We start from the raw sequence: 19,868 nt of genomic DNA, 5'->3' as shown, positions 1-19,868 counted from the left end.
TATATTTTTTATATTTATAATGCAAAACTTCAGCTAAAATGATATTCTAATTTGTTTTTCCAATATATGTACCCCCCGCCCCCCCTCTCGCTCCGCCTCTGATAGCCAGCAACTATTCAAAATTAGAAGCTGCCTAACAGCCTACAGCCAACAGCCTACAACCCACAGCCCACAGCCTACAACCCACAGCCTGAAGCCCACAGCCTACAGCCTACAGCCTACAGCCTACAGCCAACAGCCTACAACCCACAGCCTACAGCCTACAACCCACAGCCTACAGCCTACAGCCTACAGCCTATAGCCGAAAGCCTACAGCCGAAAGCCTACAACCCACAGCCTACAGCCCACAGCCTACAGCCCACAGCCCACAGCCTACAGCCTACAGCCTACAGCCTACAGCCTACAGCCTACAGCCTACAGCCTACAGCCTACAGCCTACAGCCCACAGCCTACAGCCCACAGCCTACAGCCCACAGCCCACAGCCCACAGCCTACAGCCTACAGCCCACAGCCTTTCAGCCGACAGCTCTAACAACTATGACACGACGCCACTCCCCTCTGATTTACCGGCTCACGTGACCCGTCTGCCGGACAACCCCGAGCTAAGAGGGGGAGCTTGACCCCTGACCCCTGTCCGTGTAGTCGATGGTCTCCAGCTGGTAGACGATATTTGGTTAACCGGCTAGCCGGCACGCGAGATTTCCGGTTTAATTCAATAACAGTCAGATTTGATATGGCATAGGATTTATGCCGGTTTGTGTGTGTGTGGGGGGGGGGGGGGCTGAAATGAAATGTGAGGGTCGTGTCTCGTCCACCATAGGTATTTTGTCTCGCGTCCGGCATGAGTAATCTGTCTTGTTTTACATGACAGAAGACTGTCTCGTCATACACGACAGAAGACTATCCTGTCCAATACGACAGAAGACTGTCTTGCCTTATACGACGGAAGACTGTCTTGCCTTATACGACAGAAGACTGTCTCGCCCTATGCGACAGTAGACTGTCTCATATACGACAGAAGACTGTCTTGCACTATACGACAGAAGACTGTCTTGCCTTATACGACAGAAGACTGTTTTGCCCTATACGACAGAAGACTGTATTGCCCTATACGACAGAAGACTGTCTTGCCCTATACGACAGAAGAATGTCTACTCAAAGTGCCACTGTTTCACCAAAGTTCAAATAAAACCGTCTATCCCTTACTGAAAGTCTATTAATGAGACAATGGATTTGCACGTAGAGTCTGGCATTATACCAAAACTATGGGGCGAATTCAATCTTGACCGAGACTGTGGGATTTCGCTTACAAAAATTGAAACAACGATTTTTCAATATACCTTAGGTCGAAATAACTTGAGTGAATTTTTGTTTCGTATTGAACGATTACTAACTCTAACGTAGAAAGATCGACAACTCTAGCATGATCGCCAAAACTAACATATTACAAGAACAGACGCAAGTAAGGCCAGGATTGCCCGTAGTCGTAGAAAACACGAAAAAAAAAACGTGTTAGAACGTGCACAAATTGCAGAAATATTAGCACAGATGCAAGGAAATGCACAATGGCTAACAACAAGACAAACACGAGCACACGTGCAAGAATGCGCACATGTGCCAGGATCAACAGAAACACAAGCAAAGATGCAAGAAGTTGCAAGAACGCCAGCAATATCAGAACCCAATCCTAGACACAGGAATATGCAAAGATTACAAGGGTAAGCCAAAGACCTATTACAAACTCGTAACCTTATTCCTCGTTTATGTAGAAATAACGAGCTGGACTCTTTTCTTATCTACGTGCCGACGCGGATTCAGATATTAATACGCCATCAAGCAAACACTGGGATATGTTTCCCTTAGGTAAAGCCAGACTGGATACTGTACGAGAGGGGTGGGGGTGGGATACGAATTGTTGTTTTAGCAAAAAATTGCAACAGATTAAATTTAACATACGCTATATTATATCCCCATTAACTAGAAAACACCCCAATTAGCCGAGGATAATAAAAACAGTGACGTTTTTTATCGTACCTTTGATCTACGAGAAAAATGGTTATGAAATGTTTGGAGGAATTTCGAAATTTGGATTGTACTGAGTGCCCGATATTGAACGCATTTAAAAATAGGTGTGTTTGGCTTGTTAGTTATATTATAACTAACATAAGGTTTAGAGTTTAGTTCAGCAATTAGGATCTTGGCTATCGTAGGGCTTGGGTTAAGATTAAGGTTAGCACCGACAAAAGCAAGTGTTTTATGTTAGGTAAAAGTAACATACAGCAATATTTCTTAAAAAATAAAATTGTATTGTGTATTGTGTGACAATATCAGAAACTGATATGCTTCAAAGGGAAGTAATACATCGTCTTTGTAGAGACGGTACACGGATAAGTATACAATGAGAATTAAGAGGGTATTAAGAGTATATTTTTTATAACGTCTGTAGTAGGTGTGTTGGTAGTTGTTTTGGGGGGGGGGGGGGGGGAACCGACTCCATGTCTCGTTAGCTTTACGCCACTGACTGTGTTGTAACCATGTTTTCCAGAAGGGGAGATAGGGGGGTGGGGGGAAACGACGACGACGACACAAATATGTAAGCATATTCAGCTAGACTAACCAGTCTTTAAAAAAGGCGTCGCTGTCATAGTAACGCTCCCCACGTAAACCAACCCCCCCCCCCCCCTGTTCCCCCACTAGCCTATGCATGTAATGCCCCAGAATTAAAATGCATATGTGCAACCTGTATGTGATTGGAACATCTTGCCACAGCACATATTCTGTATGCATTAGACCATATTATGTCTTACAGGCTGTCGCCAATTTTACATCCCCCCCCCCCCCCCGTCTCCAGAGGATAGCAAACACAAATTACATATGTAAAAATGGCGCGCATGATTTAAAAAAAAACCAAATGACTTCAGAGACGTAGCGATGTGATAGACAGCCTCATTAGGCTTCAAATTTCTTCGACCAATGTGATGGGGATGACTAGAGAAATCTGGACAAGCGGCCATCTTGAATTTTGGTTCACGAGAGAAGTCTCGGGTAGTTGCACTCGACTAATTAACTTGCTAATGAGATGGGCATGATTGGTACTTGCGTCCTTAAGATTTCTTTGGTGAGTTCGTTGAACTACTCGCGAGTAGCATGAAATTCTAAAGATAGTGCGATATTGTAGCATTAAATTCTAAAGATATAGGGATATTGTAGCATTAAATTCTAGAGATATTGAGAAATTGTAGCCTCACATCAGAATGTTATAGCGAAAGTGTAGCTTTTGTCAAAGACTAGATTCGTTGATTATTCCATCATTCAATGGCGCAACGTAAATGATATATGTATAACAATGACCGGTTACAGGAATAGTAAATTAGATATCTAAAGAACAAAACTGGCCATGTACACACTCTAGCTAGACTTGTACGTAGCACAGCTAGGCTTTTATGTACACACCATAGCTGTCTATATATAAGCTATAGCTAGATTTGTACAGAGCATAACTAGACTTGTACACATCATAGCTAGGCTTTAATGTATGCTCCATAGCTAGAATTGTACACACCATAGATGTCTATATATAAGCTATAGCTAGATTTGTACAGAGCATAACTAGACTTGTACACATCATAGCTAGGCTTTAATGTATGCTCCATAGCTAGAATTGTACACACCATAGCTGTCTATATATAAGCTATAGCTAGATTTGTACAGAGCATAGCTAGACTATTATGTACACACCATAGCCAACATTGTACACACCATGGCTGTCTACGTATACGCTATGGCCAGACTTGTATAAAAAAATAGCTAGACTTTTATGTATACACCATAGCTAAAATTGTACACATCATAGCTGTCTATATATAAGCTATAGCTAGATTTGTACAGAGCATAACTGGACTTGTACACAGCATAGCTAAACTTGTATGTACACACCATAGCCAGACGTACACAGTTTAGCTTGACTTGTACACATTACATCTGTACAATGTGTACAACATGACCGGACTCCACAATTTAATTTCCCCAGCAGAATCTCGCACGAAACATCACGGTGTTATTAGATCTAAGATTGTTCTAGAACATTCCAGCTTCCCGGTCATTCATTCAATAGAACTATGTAAATATGATCAAGCCCAATTGAATCTGGCCGCGGCAAAAGCGGGACAATAGCGCGAAGATGTGGGCGGAGGAAACACGAAACTATAGTCTCCAACATATATCAGTAACAACTTTGTCTCCCCCTTTCAACTTATAGGAAAATATTGATTTCTTTTTTTAATAAATTAATGTTGTCAAGTTAATAAATATACTGTTTATTAAATTGACAAGTTCATTTACAAAACGTTTTATTCCGGGTGATGGAATCTAGTGGATACAAATGAGAATAGTCTGGAAATTTTCTTAGGACCCATTAAATATTTAAAAAATCACGTACGATGTTATTTAAATAGACATGGTTATAAAGATGTGACTGATTTTTTTGTTGGACTTTGCTAATGATTGAATGTAATTGATATTTTCAGTGTTTTTGGTAAACAAGCGAAATTTTTAAAAGAAGCCAAAAACAATTTCTTGGTTTGCATGTACCACAGAAATTGAAAACAAAAACCGTCTAAATTTTAAAAATTTTATCAACATTTTGAGTTAAAATTACTCTGAGTTTTTTATGATGTGGGGTTTTCAGAATATCAATCACGGGGTTCCTGTACAGCCAATCAATGTTTGTCTTATGAAAGTAAAACAACGGGTTAAAACTTACGCTTGATGAAAATAAATAGAAATGTGGCATTAAAAGCACAAAAAAAAATATTTTTAAGTTCTCTGGATTTGCAACTTCTTTAACATTAATTCTAAAATACTAAATTTCTGAATTTTTTAAGGCTTAAGTTTTATGTTTTTAATTATTTTTTGGGTCGCTTTGATTGCAAAAATCTAAAAAAAAACACGTTTTTTTTATCCATGTCAGCAATAATGATAGAAGTATTTTCGTCAATTCGTTCATGTCCATTGACTTATTATTAAGATTTACTTGAAGAAAAGTGTAGTGCTTTATATTTTGGCAAAAAGATTTATTTACAAAAGGGGTTGACATTTTAATTCATATGTAAAGCTTTGTTAGCCTTAAAAGCAAGATGGTTTAACATCAACATTAAGATGACAGTTTAACAATCGATATCAACAGTCAACATTAACAGGGCGATTTATCATCGCTGTCTACTCACTAAATATTGAACCGTTTAATTGTAAACAGAGAAACTCTACTTCATCTACATTACGAAGACACTAGATTTTTAAAAATCCCTTTATTTAATGTAATCGTGTAGTTAGCCTCATAAAACGTTGGCTCGCTTTACGACATTGAGAACATTTTCAACATTTCGTGACAAAGTGCCATTCTCAGCGTATTTACATAGCATTGTCTATAAATAGCTGTCACGTGACCTGAATTGTCCATATTCTTTTAAAATAGCATAAAACCCCCGCAAATGACCAGCTACATAAAAGAAATCACAACAACAACAATATAGTTATGGTGGTCGTTCGCTTTCCGCTTCATAGCCTTCCATTTTAGGATTTTCAGCTAAGGTAACTAGCAAATCTAGATTTGGTCATATCTGATAGAATCTCGCTTGCTTCCACGTCTATTTTCGTATCCTGAATGAGATTCTCACAGCTTTTTTATAATATAAAAAAAAAATGTCAGAATGGGAGAGTGTTCCTTATAGGATGTGATCAATAGCTGGCATTTAAAAACATGCTATCCTGCAGTTTTGTCATGGATCATTCGGACTGGGCTTTGGCTGAACTTAGACAAGCAGAGGGTTGGGGGAGGAGGGTGGGGAAAAGGGGGTGGGGGCCGCAATCTGTTTTTGACATTAAAACGTCGGGTTTTGACAAGTATTATAACCCTCTATGTTATCGCACACGGAAAATGGCGTTCACAAAATATTTTTAAAAAATGATTTTTTTTTTGCAAAATTGCGTGTTGCAGATGTAGATGTCATCACGGACTTGGATGTCATTTTCGTGTCATGTCATGCGTGTCCGACTAGAAAGTAGAGGTAGTTTTTTTTTTTTTTTTTTTTTTTGAATAGTGCGGAAATGGGTTGCCAAATTGTATTTACGTAACGGTTAGGTACCGTCGTAGTAGTTAGGAGGAGAATAATGGTGAGCGACCGACATCGCGTGCTTGCACACAATGCACGTGCTCCGCTACTTCCCGCTGCATATTATTACTGGACATTCAGTTTTCCTGATCGCTAAAAATTCCATTTTGTTTTGTTTATTTTTTTTTTTCGTTGATATTTTCCCTTCATATTTTCTCTCCCAATATAGAAAGGGAAATAAAAAAAGTAAATTTTAAAAAAGGGGAAATTACTTCGTAATCTGTAGACTGTACTTTCAGTAATCGGCACGTTCGTTTTACCATCGTCTCAATGGAATCAATGCCCCGAAAAAAATACAATTACCTCAACATGGGGACGACCCACTGCATAAATACTAGGCAAAGAAAGCAGGGGAAATAACCGGTCTTAAACTTTAGTACGAGTACATGCCCTTGCGTGTCGTAGGGTACGGAATGGTTGTTTGCGTGAGCAGAGCTCAAACAATATGCTTGTTTGTAGTCTGGAGTCCCCAGCACGAGATTATGGGGGTCTGAGCCGGCTGTACCTGGGTTCAAAGCTTAGCCGCCCCGCGGGTCTAGGCCGACCCATGTACGATAACAGGACCCCCCCCCCCCTCTCCCCTCTACCCTCCAACAAAGTCTGAGTCTGAACCCTTTATGATACTTTATTTGTATATGTATACACGTATAAATTATATATATATATATATATATATATATATATATATATATATATATATATATATATATATATATATATACTTATATAAAGAGAAAAAGCTGGTTTCTGGGTTGAAATATTTAACTGTAAAATCTAACTTTAGCACATAACTATTGATTTTATAACTATAACAATGTGTAATAAATATTGATCGTTCAAGATACTGTCATAAAGCTTCTCAGATAAATAAAAACAAAACAGTGGGGGTAGGGGGTGGGGCGGTCTCATGTTATTCTCTGTGGAATTGTTTGAAGTAGATGCCAAAAGCTATACAATTTTGAATTGAAACCGTTTGATAATATAAAGAAAATAAAAGATGGGCAGCACCGTAGCATCACCGTACGATGCATCCTATGTATACGGACTTCATAACGTTTATATCTTGTAATACACATTTCTGCTTCAGATACATCTACGCAATCTTCAAAAATCAAATTTAAAAACAAATTATGTTAGTTTTGTGTGGTTCTACCCAATTATCAATTTATTAAAATATTCCTGTATCAATAGAACTCTGAAATAAGTTTTACCTAATAATATAGTATTTAAAATTGGTATATGCTTTTAATTCTTTTGAGGTATAGATATTTTAAACTATAAGAATTTTAAAATATGCAGATGTTTAAATACTTTGTTAAAGTAATTTTTTTTAAAAACTATAATACCCTCACACTCGGCGAATTGTGTAATCACTGGATACAATTATAGATGTAATAAATTAGAATAATTCCAATACACGCGGTAGTCTTTTCCAAACTTGACCAATGGAAACTTGAAAAACAGTACCCCGCGTGCATCGCACAACACCAACACCAATTCAGTTTCAACCAAGTATTCATCAAGCCTCAGACAAGGAAGAGAAAACCCAGAGAAACAACGGAAAATCTAACAAAATGCTATAATCCTGATTATTAAAAAAAAAAACGCAGGCGAAAAAAAAAAACCAGAAGTTTCGGAAACTCGGTGGAAATTTGCGAGGAAATGACGTCATAGAAATTAGACGCAACAATCTCGGCACTCTTCCTTATTACTTCCTGGGGCATGGATGGATTATACCACTATGGTGGGGTGGGGGGTGGGGGTGGTGGGCTGGGGGCGGAGCACAATAGAATGACAGTCAGGGAGACGATAAAAATAAAAACACGAAACAAAAGCTTATGAGTTTTAGTTTTTTAGAATCGAGACAATCAAAGAACGTTTGTTGTTGTGTATGTGTGTGTCGCAGTTTCTTTCAGGCATCTCCGGGGTAGTACGTTCACCACCCACCCACCCCCGCACAAAATAGAAAATAATTTTTTATAAAATCCATATGTGTGACAAAGCCTCCGTTATAAGTATTAACCCTTTACGCATCACATAGGCCGACTGTATCCCAAACTTCGTTGTCAATATATTTACACCATAAAGTGAACATGGAAATAAATACAATTTTGAAGACTTATAATTTTGATTATTAAAACGCTAAAAACATCAGAATATCATTACGTTGATTAGCAAAAAGACGGCCTGGCCGAGTGGAAGAGCTATTGATAAGTAGCCGGAAATGTCGAGTTCGGATCTCTCTCGCTTGAGGCTATGAGTCCACCCAGCTCAGATAAGCATCTGACAGAAGTCCTGGTCACACGCACTCATGATTTACCAAAGTCAGAGAAACAGATGAACTCAACTTCATGCGCTTTAGTAAAATATCTTAGAAACGGGGAAATGAGTAACTGGTCAGAAAAGGTACTTTTTACAACATATGTTCATATATATATATATATATATATATATATATATATATATATATATATATATATATATATATATATATATATATATATATATATATATATATATATACATATGTGTGTGTGTGTGTTTCTGTGATTGTGTGTGTGTTATCATTTTGAACTGGTCTCGTATATCTTTTAATGAAATAATACGCGTACTGCCTGCTACCAGATAGATAGAGAGAGAGAGAGAGAGACAGAGAGAGAGAGAGAGAGAGAGAGAGTAAGAGAGCCAAAATATTACATAACAGCGCCAGCCAGATCAAAACAATGCCCCGCAAGATGGCGCTGGGCACCTGACGATTAGATAGACGGCCTTCGTCAGAAAAACAACAACTTAAAAACAAAACAATTTTGTGAAGCACAATCCGGCTGAGACGTTTATCGTTTGGATCTAGACATTCGGAGATTTGGACATAATTCCCTGCACTCGCTTCACGTCGGCCTGTCTGAGTCGCATGACCTTGACATTAAGTTGTAAGGTTGGCCTGAGTCACATGACCTTGACATTAAGTTGTAACGTCGGCCTGTCTGAGTCGCATGACCTTGACATTAAGTTGTAACGTCGGCCTGAATCGCATGACCTTGACATTAAGTTGTAACGTCGGCCCCAGTCGCATGACCTTGACATTAAGTTGTAACGTCGGCCTGCCTGAGTCGCATGACCTTGACATTAAGTTTTAACGTCGGCCTGAGTCGCATGACCTTGACATTAAGTTGTAACGTTGGCCTGAGTCACATGACGTTGACATGAAGTTGTCAGCAGACGTTGAAGATATCACGTGTTGGTTCATGCGCCACCCCGCCAGCCCCCCTCCACAGACACATCTTGTCATGTATGGCTCATGTAGCTCTTGTGATGAATACGTCAGCATTCGTCTTAACACAGGAAGAGATGACATCAACTAACACCAACACAGATGACATCAACTAACACCAGCACAAATGACATCAACTAACACCAGCACAGATGACATCAACTACCACCAAAACAGATGACATCAACTAGCATCAACACAGATGACATCAAGTAGAACCTGTGCAACTGCTACATGCTACATCAATATTTTTCTATCGTTTGTTGTGTTCCTCGCTATCTTTTATGGCATTTTATTTCCTTCTTCTCCTAGCCTATTGCCAGTTATAAAAGTTATAAAAGCCATTGCAAGCCTTTTGACCTTATCGTTCTTGAACAAAACTTCCTTTATTTAATGTAGGCATATATATTTATATATATATGTATATATATATATATATATATATATATATATATATATATATAAATATATATATATATATATATATAAATATATATATATATATATATATATATATATATATATATATATATATATATATATATATATATATATATATATATATATATATATATATATAAATCTATATAATTTATATATATATATATATATATATATATATATATATATATATATATATATATATATAGGCTATTTAAGTTAATATATAAACTACACTCGCAAAAACCCCTGGCAAAAGTTCCGTCTGTTGTTCCAACACAAACAGTCTATTAACATAGCCACATAGTCTGGCGCTCACAACATATAAGCTTATGGGGGACGTTCTAATGACCGGCCAATCGAGATAACTAGAGCTGTGGCAGCCGCCTGCAACAAAGGGAATTCGCACATCAATGGCCGGTCATTTCCCGCCAGACAATGGGAGAAAAAAAAACACCCAACAACGGTGTGTTTGAGTAGTACCAGAGAACGGTGCTAATTGCTTCCCCTGGATAAAAGTACCCCCTGAATTGTGTCCCCCGATAAAAGGCGCCTCCCCCAAACAAAATGGCGGATCAGGGAACTTTTCAACAAACAGACGATAGTTAACGAATACTGTTGGTGTTGCTTATAATTTTTTTTTGTTCTAACTCGCGTTCTTGTATTTTACATTTGTTCCCGACTTGAACAACGTTTGTTGTATAGATCAAGATTCAACTTATCGCTGTTATCCAATACTGGCCATGAACGATATCCACAAACTAACAATCACTTTCAATGTCTGTGTTCACGCTGGCCAAATACTCAACTAACATATATTCCATTAAACTCAGCGTGTACGTAGATCACTTGTCTTTATCTTTATTTTCTTTTGTTTTTTCCCCTATCTCTACACGCACTTGAAAAATGGCGTCTACAAAGGGAGATTACAACAGCTACTATGCTTACCCAGGAAAGATAACCCAGTCTCCATAACTACGGGAGTAAACAATTGATGGAAGTATCGCCCGTGCTTGGCATACTCTCCAAGCAATATTAAAGCCACCAGTAGGATACCCCCTCGGGAACTGAACTGCGTGGTTTTCATCTCATATCGGAGACGAGTGCGATCGCGATTCTCCCGGGCCCAAAAAATTTCTAACACCAGAACACGGTTGGTGTTTAGTCCACTGGTTACAGTGGGGTCTACAGCTAACGTGATGTGAACATGGCGACACAAGAACCCCACAACACCCCCGATTGTCTTTCAATTTAAACTGATGACTTTTTCCACCTCTCTGCTTTCATTGGCTCAATTGGCGTGCACTTTGGTGGAATGTGAGTTGTGGTCTACGTCACAAAAGCTGTGTAGCACAACATGGTGGATTAACAGTCACTAGCATTCAAGTAGATTACAAGTCGCGGGTATTAGGGTAAAGACTTTTTCATATGTAATGAGATAATAACGTAAACACTTTCAAATGTTTAAGTTAAAAAAAAAGTTGTATCAACATATTCTGTGAGGGTTTATGTGCACAACCTGTGACTCGATGGATTGTGACGCACATAAACAGCAACGTGCACTTAAAGTGACGCGCATATCCAGTGATGCGCAGATCCAGTGACTCGCTTTAAGTGTGACGCACATAAACAGTGACGCTCATGTACAGTGACGTGCATATCCAGCGACGCGCAGATTCAGTGACTCGCTTCAACTCTGACGCACATAAACAGTAATAAGCACTTCCAGTGACGCGCAGGTACAGTGACGCACATGTTCAATGACGCTCATGTTCAATGACGCACATGTTCAATGACGCTCAAGCTAAATGACGCACATGTTCAATGACGCACATGTTCAATGTTGCCCATGATCAATGACGCACAACTTCAATGACGCACACATACAATGACATACAATAGTTGGAGCTGAGTACACATACAACCTCACAAATCATTTCACAATATTTTCCCACTCGAGCTGTGGGCTTTCTGCTAATGGAAACAGATTTAAAATGAGCGTTGACGGTAAATATTTACCGAATTTCCTCCCATTTTGTATGCATTACAGTACCGCACAATACATTAACATGGATGAAACACTAAACACATTTTAGTTGGAAGATGAAATAAATAAACTTGACAATAGAAAATTATATTTAAAAAGCTATACTTACAAGATTTGTTGATTGAATCGTCCAATGTTAACCTGTGGAATAATAAACAGCAATAACTTAATGCAATTACCCAGGGACAATAGGGAAGAATCTAAAGTATCTAAAGAAATATTATTTTTACGGTCTCTCTCTCTCTCTCTCTCTCTCTCTCTCTCTCTCTCTCTCTCTCTCTCTCTCTCTCTCTCTCTCTCTTCGATTTGGCGCCCTGGGCTATCATGTGAGCGCTATGCTGCATAAGTTTGTTTTAAACAGTGCGATAGACTATGGATAAGAAAGGTTAATATAGTCTTTAAGTGAATAAAATCCGGGCGTCATCCGGCACCCCGACAGGGTGCTATTTGGCGCCCCGGGCCTTCCCGTGTACGCTATGGTACCTACGTTCGCGTAAGTGAGTTCAAAAGACTATGAATAAGTTCGTGTACCATAGTCGTTTACTAAGTTGAATCAGGAGGTTAGCCGCACGTCGTCATGGTGCGATTTGGCGCCCCGGGCTAGACTATGGACACTTTGAGTTTATCTTTGCGTTTGTGGTTTCTTTGTGTTTGCGTTTGGATTTGGGTTTGGGTTTGTTTTCGTTTGCTTTTTTTCATTGCGTTTGTGTTTTCGTTTGCTTTTTTTTCTTTGCGTTTGTGTTTTCTTTGTGTTTGTGATTGTGTTTGCGTTTGTTTTTGTTTTTTCGTTTGTGTTTGTATTTGCGTTTGTGTTATGTTTGCGTTGTTTTTTTGGTGATGTTTTGGTTTTGTTGTTTTGTGGTTGGTTGTGGTTAGGGTGGGCAATGCCGGATAAATGCTGATTACTAAACACACAAGTCATGGTCCTTTACAGATACGTTTTTCAAAGATGCCAGTGCAGGGCCTGGCCGGGACGGCTAGTATATATATATATATATATGTATATATATATATATATATATATATATATATATATATATATATATATATATATATATCGATGGTCTCGGTCGCAAACCGTCTAACTCAAAAAAATTCGATTTTCTTTTTTTTACATAAATCAAAAGCCAAAATGATTCCCCATAATGCGTGAAAATATTAGAGAAATCTGTAGAATGATTATTGAGATATAATCATTGGAACAAACCGCCTATTATTTCTAGCGCTAAAAATCTCGGCGCAAAACGAATATCGCTATATTTGTCAGTATACTTTTGATCGGGAACGCAGTCGCATGCCGTAATCGCACAATTTTACAGCACAGCAGTCACAGTACTTATAGGTAAGGATATTTGATTAATTATGTTCAACTATTCTATTACATTTTATCATTTTAAAGAATAATAAACAAATATTATTTGTTTAATATAGCCTATTTCCAGATTATCAATAACCAAACTGATTTGTTTACAATTTTTTAGGCTAATACAATCCTTTGAAACTAGATCTTCATTCTAGAATCTAAATATAAATCAAAACAATATTATTCGAATTATATTTCCACAAGAATGTGCAATAAATTTAATTATTGTTAATTCACTACTAGCTTTAGATTCAGGGTTTAGATACGTGTTAAGAAATGTTTATGTGGTAGGTTACAAAATGTTTGGCGTACATGTTCAACGACATGGTTAGTTGGCTATAGTAAATGCTTTTATGAATAATTTTAGAACAGACAAGCCTATCTCAACACACCAGCCTCTCTCAACATACCAGCCTCTCTCAACACACCAGCCTCTCTCAACATACCAGCCTCTCACAACAGACCAGTCTTACCACATAACAGACCAGCCTCTCTCAACAGACCAGCCTCTCAACATATCAGTCTCTCTCAACATAACAGCCTCTCTCAACAGACCAGCCTCACTCAATAGACCAGCCTCTCTTAACAGATCAGCCTCTCTCAACAGACCAGCCTCTCTCAACAGATTAGCCTCTCTCAAAAGACTAGCCTCAACATATCAGCCTCTATCAACAGACACGCTTCTCACAATAGAACAGCCTGTCTCAAAAGACCAGCCTCTCTCAACATACCAGCCTCTCTCAACAGACCAGCCTCTCTCAACAGACCAGCCTCTCTCAACAGACTAGCCTCTCTCGACGTACCAGCCTCTCTCGATATTCCAGCTTCTCTCAACATACCAGCCTCTCTTAACATATCAGCCTCTCTCAACAGACTAGCCTCTCTCGACGTACCAGCCTCTCTCGACATTCCAGCTTCTCTCAACAGACCAGCCTCTCTCAACAGACAAGCCTCTCTCAACAGACCAGCCTCTCTCAACAGACCAGCCTCCCTCAACAGACCAGCCTCTCTCAACAGACCAGCCTCTCTCAACAGATTAGCCTCTCTCAAAAGACTAGCCTCTCTTAACATATCAGTCTCTTTTAACAGACCAGCCTCTCTCAACAGACCAGCCTCTCTCAACAGACCAGCCTCTCTCAACAGACCAGCCTCTCTCAACAGACCAGCCTCTCTCAACAGATCAGCCTCTCTCAACAGACCAGTCTCTAGCAACAGACCAGCCTCTCTCAACAGACCAGTCTCTCTCAACAGACCAGTCCTACCATACAAGACACCAGCATCTGTCAACTGACAAATCGTAAAGGCACCAGCATCTCTCAACAGATCCAGCCTTTCACAACATACCAGTCGTAACATACAAAAGACCAAACTCTCTTAAATGTTCAATCTTACCATACAGGACACCAGAATATATCAACAAACTTGTCTAACCCTTTAAGACACCAATAACTTTCAACAGACCAGCCTCTCTCAACAGACCATTCTTACCATGCAAGAGGCGAGTCTCTCTCAGCAGACCAGTCGTAATAAACAAAAGACCAATCTCTCTCAACTGACCAATCTTACCCTCCAATATACCAGCCTCTCTCAACAGACCATTCTTACCATACAAGAGACCAGCCTCTCTCAAAAAATTAGTCTTATCCTACAATAGACAAGTCTCTCTCAACACACCAGTCCACCATACAAGACACCATCCTTTCTCAACAGATCAGTCGTAACATACAATAGACCAGCCTCACATAACAGACGTTAGACATTAACCTCTCTCAAAAAGACCAGCCTTACCATACAAGAGACCAACCTATTAAGAATTCAATGCGACAGATATTCGTGCACTGCAGTACAACCATGATGCTACTATCTACTTCAAAGTGAATTAGCAGATAGCTGGCAATTGCTAAGCTAGGGTCGTAAGATTATGATCTCATCTGTAGCCCCTGTCAAGTTGTACAAGAGCAGAAAACAAATTAAAAGCTGTCATATGTGAGCACCTAAAAGCAAGTAATAAACACACCTTTTTATGATGATTTCCCTGATTTTAAAAATATGTTGCCATTTTGATGTTTCTTTATGTGCCGTTTATTCAAAGAATAAATTTTAAAAATAAACACATTTTTTTTGTGTTACATTTTTGTAAAATAAGTAAACATTAAGTCAGTATTAATGTGATTAGTGTGTTATGTCTCATTCATAATATATCTGACAATACGGTTTCTGTTTTTACTATTATCATTCTACAAACCCAGCACCCACCAGATTAAGTAAAATAAACTGTGAGAATAGAAAGATGTAACAAATAAAGCATAACCTTTAACAGTTAACAAGTCTAATGCTAAATACAGACATAATGAATACAGTCGAAAGCGATAAAGCCATACTAAAACTTCTCTACTAAAAATTAAACTGACCCCATAATTAAAATATGAGCCCAAAACTATAATCTAAATATTATGAAGTGTTAATTATAGCTTAAAAACATAAACATAACTAAAACACGTTCATTGGACAAAACGAACGAACGCGGCTGAGACCGAAATTCTCGGCTCAAAACAGCTAAGTCTGCGCGCGCACAGATAGACGGTTTGCACCGAGAATTTTAGACCGAGCAAACCGTCTATCTTTTTAAACCTGCTATAATTTTGTAAATATTAACAAAACTCATCTTAAAACGCTACAGTATAGTCGGTAGAGAGTTTCTTCGGAGATATCATTTTAAAAAATTTGTATTAGAAGGATCGAGAAGGAAATAATCAGTTTTTTTGTCTCTCCTGTAAAATTTACATTTTCGGAGTTAGACGGTTTGCGACCGAGACCATCGATATATATATATATATATAAATATATATATATATATATATATATATATATATATATATATATATATATATATATATATATATATATATATATATATATATATATATATGTTGCCATGGTAAAAGTAGGCCGGTAACCCAGGTTGTGAACTGCAACACGAGACGTGAGCCCCTATGGGGGTGGGGGGGGGGATAGACATCTCTTATTAAATGCCAGCTATACAAGCGTCATAGCTTATTTTATAACGACACCCGATCACGTGACTTGACGGCGAATGATTCGACACCTTCGTCATATAATTGTTGGGACCCCCCATCAATCCTGACCAAATGGCCGTTGTCATCCTTCCGGTATTTTTTATTTTGTGTTGGCTGACGTCACTTATGACGGTCATGGTGCTTGACGTCACTTATGACGTTTAAGGTGGCTGACGTCATGAAGACGTCATGGTTTATAGATAAAAGAACAGATACGAGATTGATACACGTCCATTGGATGATGGCGGGGAACCAAATCATGCTGAGAACGTTCTGGATTTTTAAAAACAGAGCTCGTTTGTTTGATTACTTATTCTAAAAATAACAATCGTTTGCGCAGTAAGCGTGTCGGGGTAAATGAGTGCAGGTTTATTAATTTTTATAATTATTGGAACACCACTGTTCGTTTTATACAAAACAAAAAAAAACATGGTTTTGATTAACCATAAATCATTATTGTCTGTGTATACATCCTAATTTATCTCAATTTTCGTTTACCCTATAATTAGCATTAAGAAGATCTTTGACAAATGGATCCGGGAAAAAAAAATTAATTAATTAATATCGACAGCTCAATTTGAAAAGGGACAAAAATAATTTAAAAATGAGTTTTTCAATGTGATAAAAAAAAGTTAAAGTTAATTGGTCTTGGCATATTCCTGTGTTAAATTAACTTAAAAACGTATCATCACACAAAAATAAAGAAAGAAACTTGATTAAGTTTATTTTTACACTCATTGCTACATAAATCATCGTCTAAATGAAGGGAGTGTGCATATTTTTTTAACCCCTCTCATCAAATACACCGTTTATGTTTCATGTAAAAGACCACATGTATTTGAACACCCCCCCCCCCCCACACACACACACCCACCCAAACTAACCCAACTTTGTTACAATACTATTCTTACAAATATTCCGCGTAAAAGATACGTTTTATAAACCAAAAAGGGAGACAAACAAAATCAATTGTTAATATTTACCTCCCATAACACAATAAAATACACTGATATACAATCCCATTACCTTCACACATAACAATGTGCACTTTCCCAGAGTACTCCAATAACAACTGAATAATGCGCCATACATCCACTGATCTCCATAACTTATGTAACACAAGAGAAGGAAACGATCCCCAACAACAACAACAGCAACAACATCAAACAACAACAACAACAACAACAACATCAAACAACATTCGAATGGATTATTTTTTTGACGGGGATAACTAACTTACCGAAAACAATAATTAAATTGTTTTATTTACAATGGACCTGTTATGTTTTCCTCTGAAGAACAGTAATTGGATATTTTATTTTCTAATTAGTTTTGATTTTAAACTTACCCCCTCCTCTTATTGATACGCCTTGAGTGGGGGCAGCATGGTCGGGGGAAGAGCGTACGATTGCTTTCCCCAGAAGTCCCAAGTTTGAACCCCGGGGCTCAATAGGAGAGACAACTCCTTAATAAAATAAATAAATAAATAAAATTAAAAAAAATAAAAACTGTTGCCTTGTAGTTGGTTCATGTTTGTTCAAAGGCTAAGAAAGCAAATCTATTAAAATAAACCGGGAGTGATCTCCCAAAACTTTCTCGAACATTCTTATATAACACTATGTGGGAATGGCAACTCGGTATATAGACAATATTTTTAATCCATTTTTAATTACTTAAACTTTTTAAAATAGAATAGAATCTTGTAGAAAAAAGAATTGCACACCAAGTGAACGCCAAAAACAATGTGCATAATAGTGCGGAATATTATTAGTACTTTATAAATTAACATGCGTTTTTTTTTTTGAGAAATTGGAAATAGCGTAAATTAGTACTTCCGGTCAACGGAAATTACTCAACATTTGACAGAATACAGAGAAATAGATCTTCTACTTATATTTGAAATTTCATTTACCTATCTGAAATAGTACTCAAGTTATAGGCTTTGAAAAATTGAAAGTAAAAAAAGTTCCACTTCCGGTTATCAGAAATCGCTGAAAATTTGATACGGATCTACAAATTTGATATAATACTTATATATGAAAATTCATCAACCTAGCTGTAACGGTACTCACGTTATCGTGTTTACAGACACACCTACACACACAGACATACGGACAAGATTGCAAAATTATGTTTTTCCGACTCAGGGAGGTGTGAAAAGTCGAGATTTGCAAAAATCTCGATTTTTTTTTGCACGATTACAATACTTTCTCTATACTCTGTATACGAGAAAGTAAAAACGAAGGCTGAAATCGGAGTCAAGGGGATATACGGCAATTAAAACGATGATTCGTGGTACCTTGTTTTACAAATCTCATCCAATAATACGATTAAGAACGACGAAGATGAAGTTAGGCCTGAAATATCACAAGAGTTGTCCTCAGAATTGTTTAGTTTGCTGACTATCGCACAGAGCAGGGTCTTAAAACTAGTAATTACATAAGAACATAACACAACATATCACTTATGAACATATATGGTGCACATATGCTTATGATATAGTTCAAGAACTGAATGAACGAAATAGAATGAATTATGCTCGGGTAAGTGAGAGGATGAAAAAATACCTTTCAAAATATATATTTTTAAATGGCAGAAACTGTTTAGTTCTATTCTGAATTAGCAAACTGTTTTCGTCTTTAAAAATGTGTGTTAAATTTTTCTATCTTTTAATGTGGAGATTTCCATTGTCTCTTTGCCAGATCAATAAAAATGATCTGAATATAAATATTGTTTCGTTTAAGCTGGACGTCTTCACTGTTTTTATCGTGAAATATTGCTAAGTGGGTCACTTTGAAAATAAATTCTAAGCATGTTTTGATGTTAATTTACCTAATAATTAAAAAATAAAATTACCCCATTAATAATACAGAATAAGCCAATTAAAATAGGCTTAATATACAAAAATCTAGCATGTATTAACATATAAATGATGTGAGCATAAATTATAAAAATAAACGGCTTTTTTTATCATACAAATTTTGAAAAAAAAAAAAAAAGCAAATTAACTTTTTAATGGGATGAAGACAAAAAGTTATGATTGAAGCATCATCGAACGAGCATTTTGTGAGTGAGAAGCAAGAGTGCTCTTCTGTGTGATTGTTGAAGACTTGTTAAAAACTGATGGAGTGAAATCTGATGTTGTGTCCAGAGTCTAGAGACAAGCGTTTAAAAAACTGATGAACGAAATTTGATGTTGTGTCTAAAGTCTCAAGACAAACTTGTTAAAAACTGATGAACGAAATTTGATGTTGTGTCTAAAGTCTCAAGACAAACTTGTTAAAAACTGATGAAAGAAATTTGATGTTTTGACCAGTCCCAAGAGTAACTTGTTAAAAAACTGGTGGAGTAAAATCTGATGTTGTGAATTGAGTTTCGGGAAATTCGATGTTACCAGAGTCTTAAGACAAACGTGTTAAAAACTGATTAAAGAAAACTGACTATGTGGCGTAATACAAATACGTTCATCGGTTCATGTAGATTGCTCGATTACCATTCG

At 37.5% G+C, this 19,868-nt stretch overlaps 1 protein-coding gene across 2 annotated transcripts in view; it reads right to left on the bottom strand.

Moving 5' to 3' along the window:
* LOC131927452 (allatostatin-A receptor-like) overlaps positions 1 to 19,868 on the bottom strand; it is a 224,993-nt gene that overhangs the window by 32,127 nt on the left and 172,998 nt on the right. For both annotated transcript variants that reach the window (XM_059283139.1, XM_059283140.1), the window contains exon 5: positions 12,039 to 12,070. The gene's annotated coding sequence lies outside the window, so the exon portion shown is untranslated. The remainder of the gene's footprint in view (positions 1 to 12,038; positions 12,071 to 19,868) is intronic.

The sequence above is a fragment of the Physella acuta genome, unplaced genomic scaffold, assembly GCF_028476545.2.
Source record: "Physella acuta isolate Inbredline_101_S28 unplaced genomic scaffold, ASM2847654v3 ptg001402l, whole genome shotgun sequence".
Taxonomy (NCBI): Eukaryota; Metazoa; Mollusca; class Gastropoda; family Physidae; genus Physella; species Physella acuta.
The sequence above is the reverse complement of the archived record's forward strand: the minus strand, read 5'-3'. Positions and strand labels throughout refer to the sequence as shown.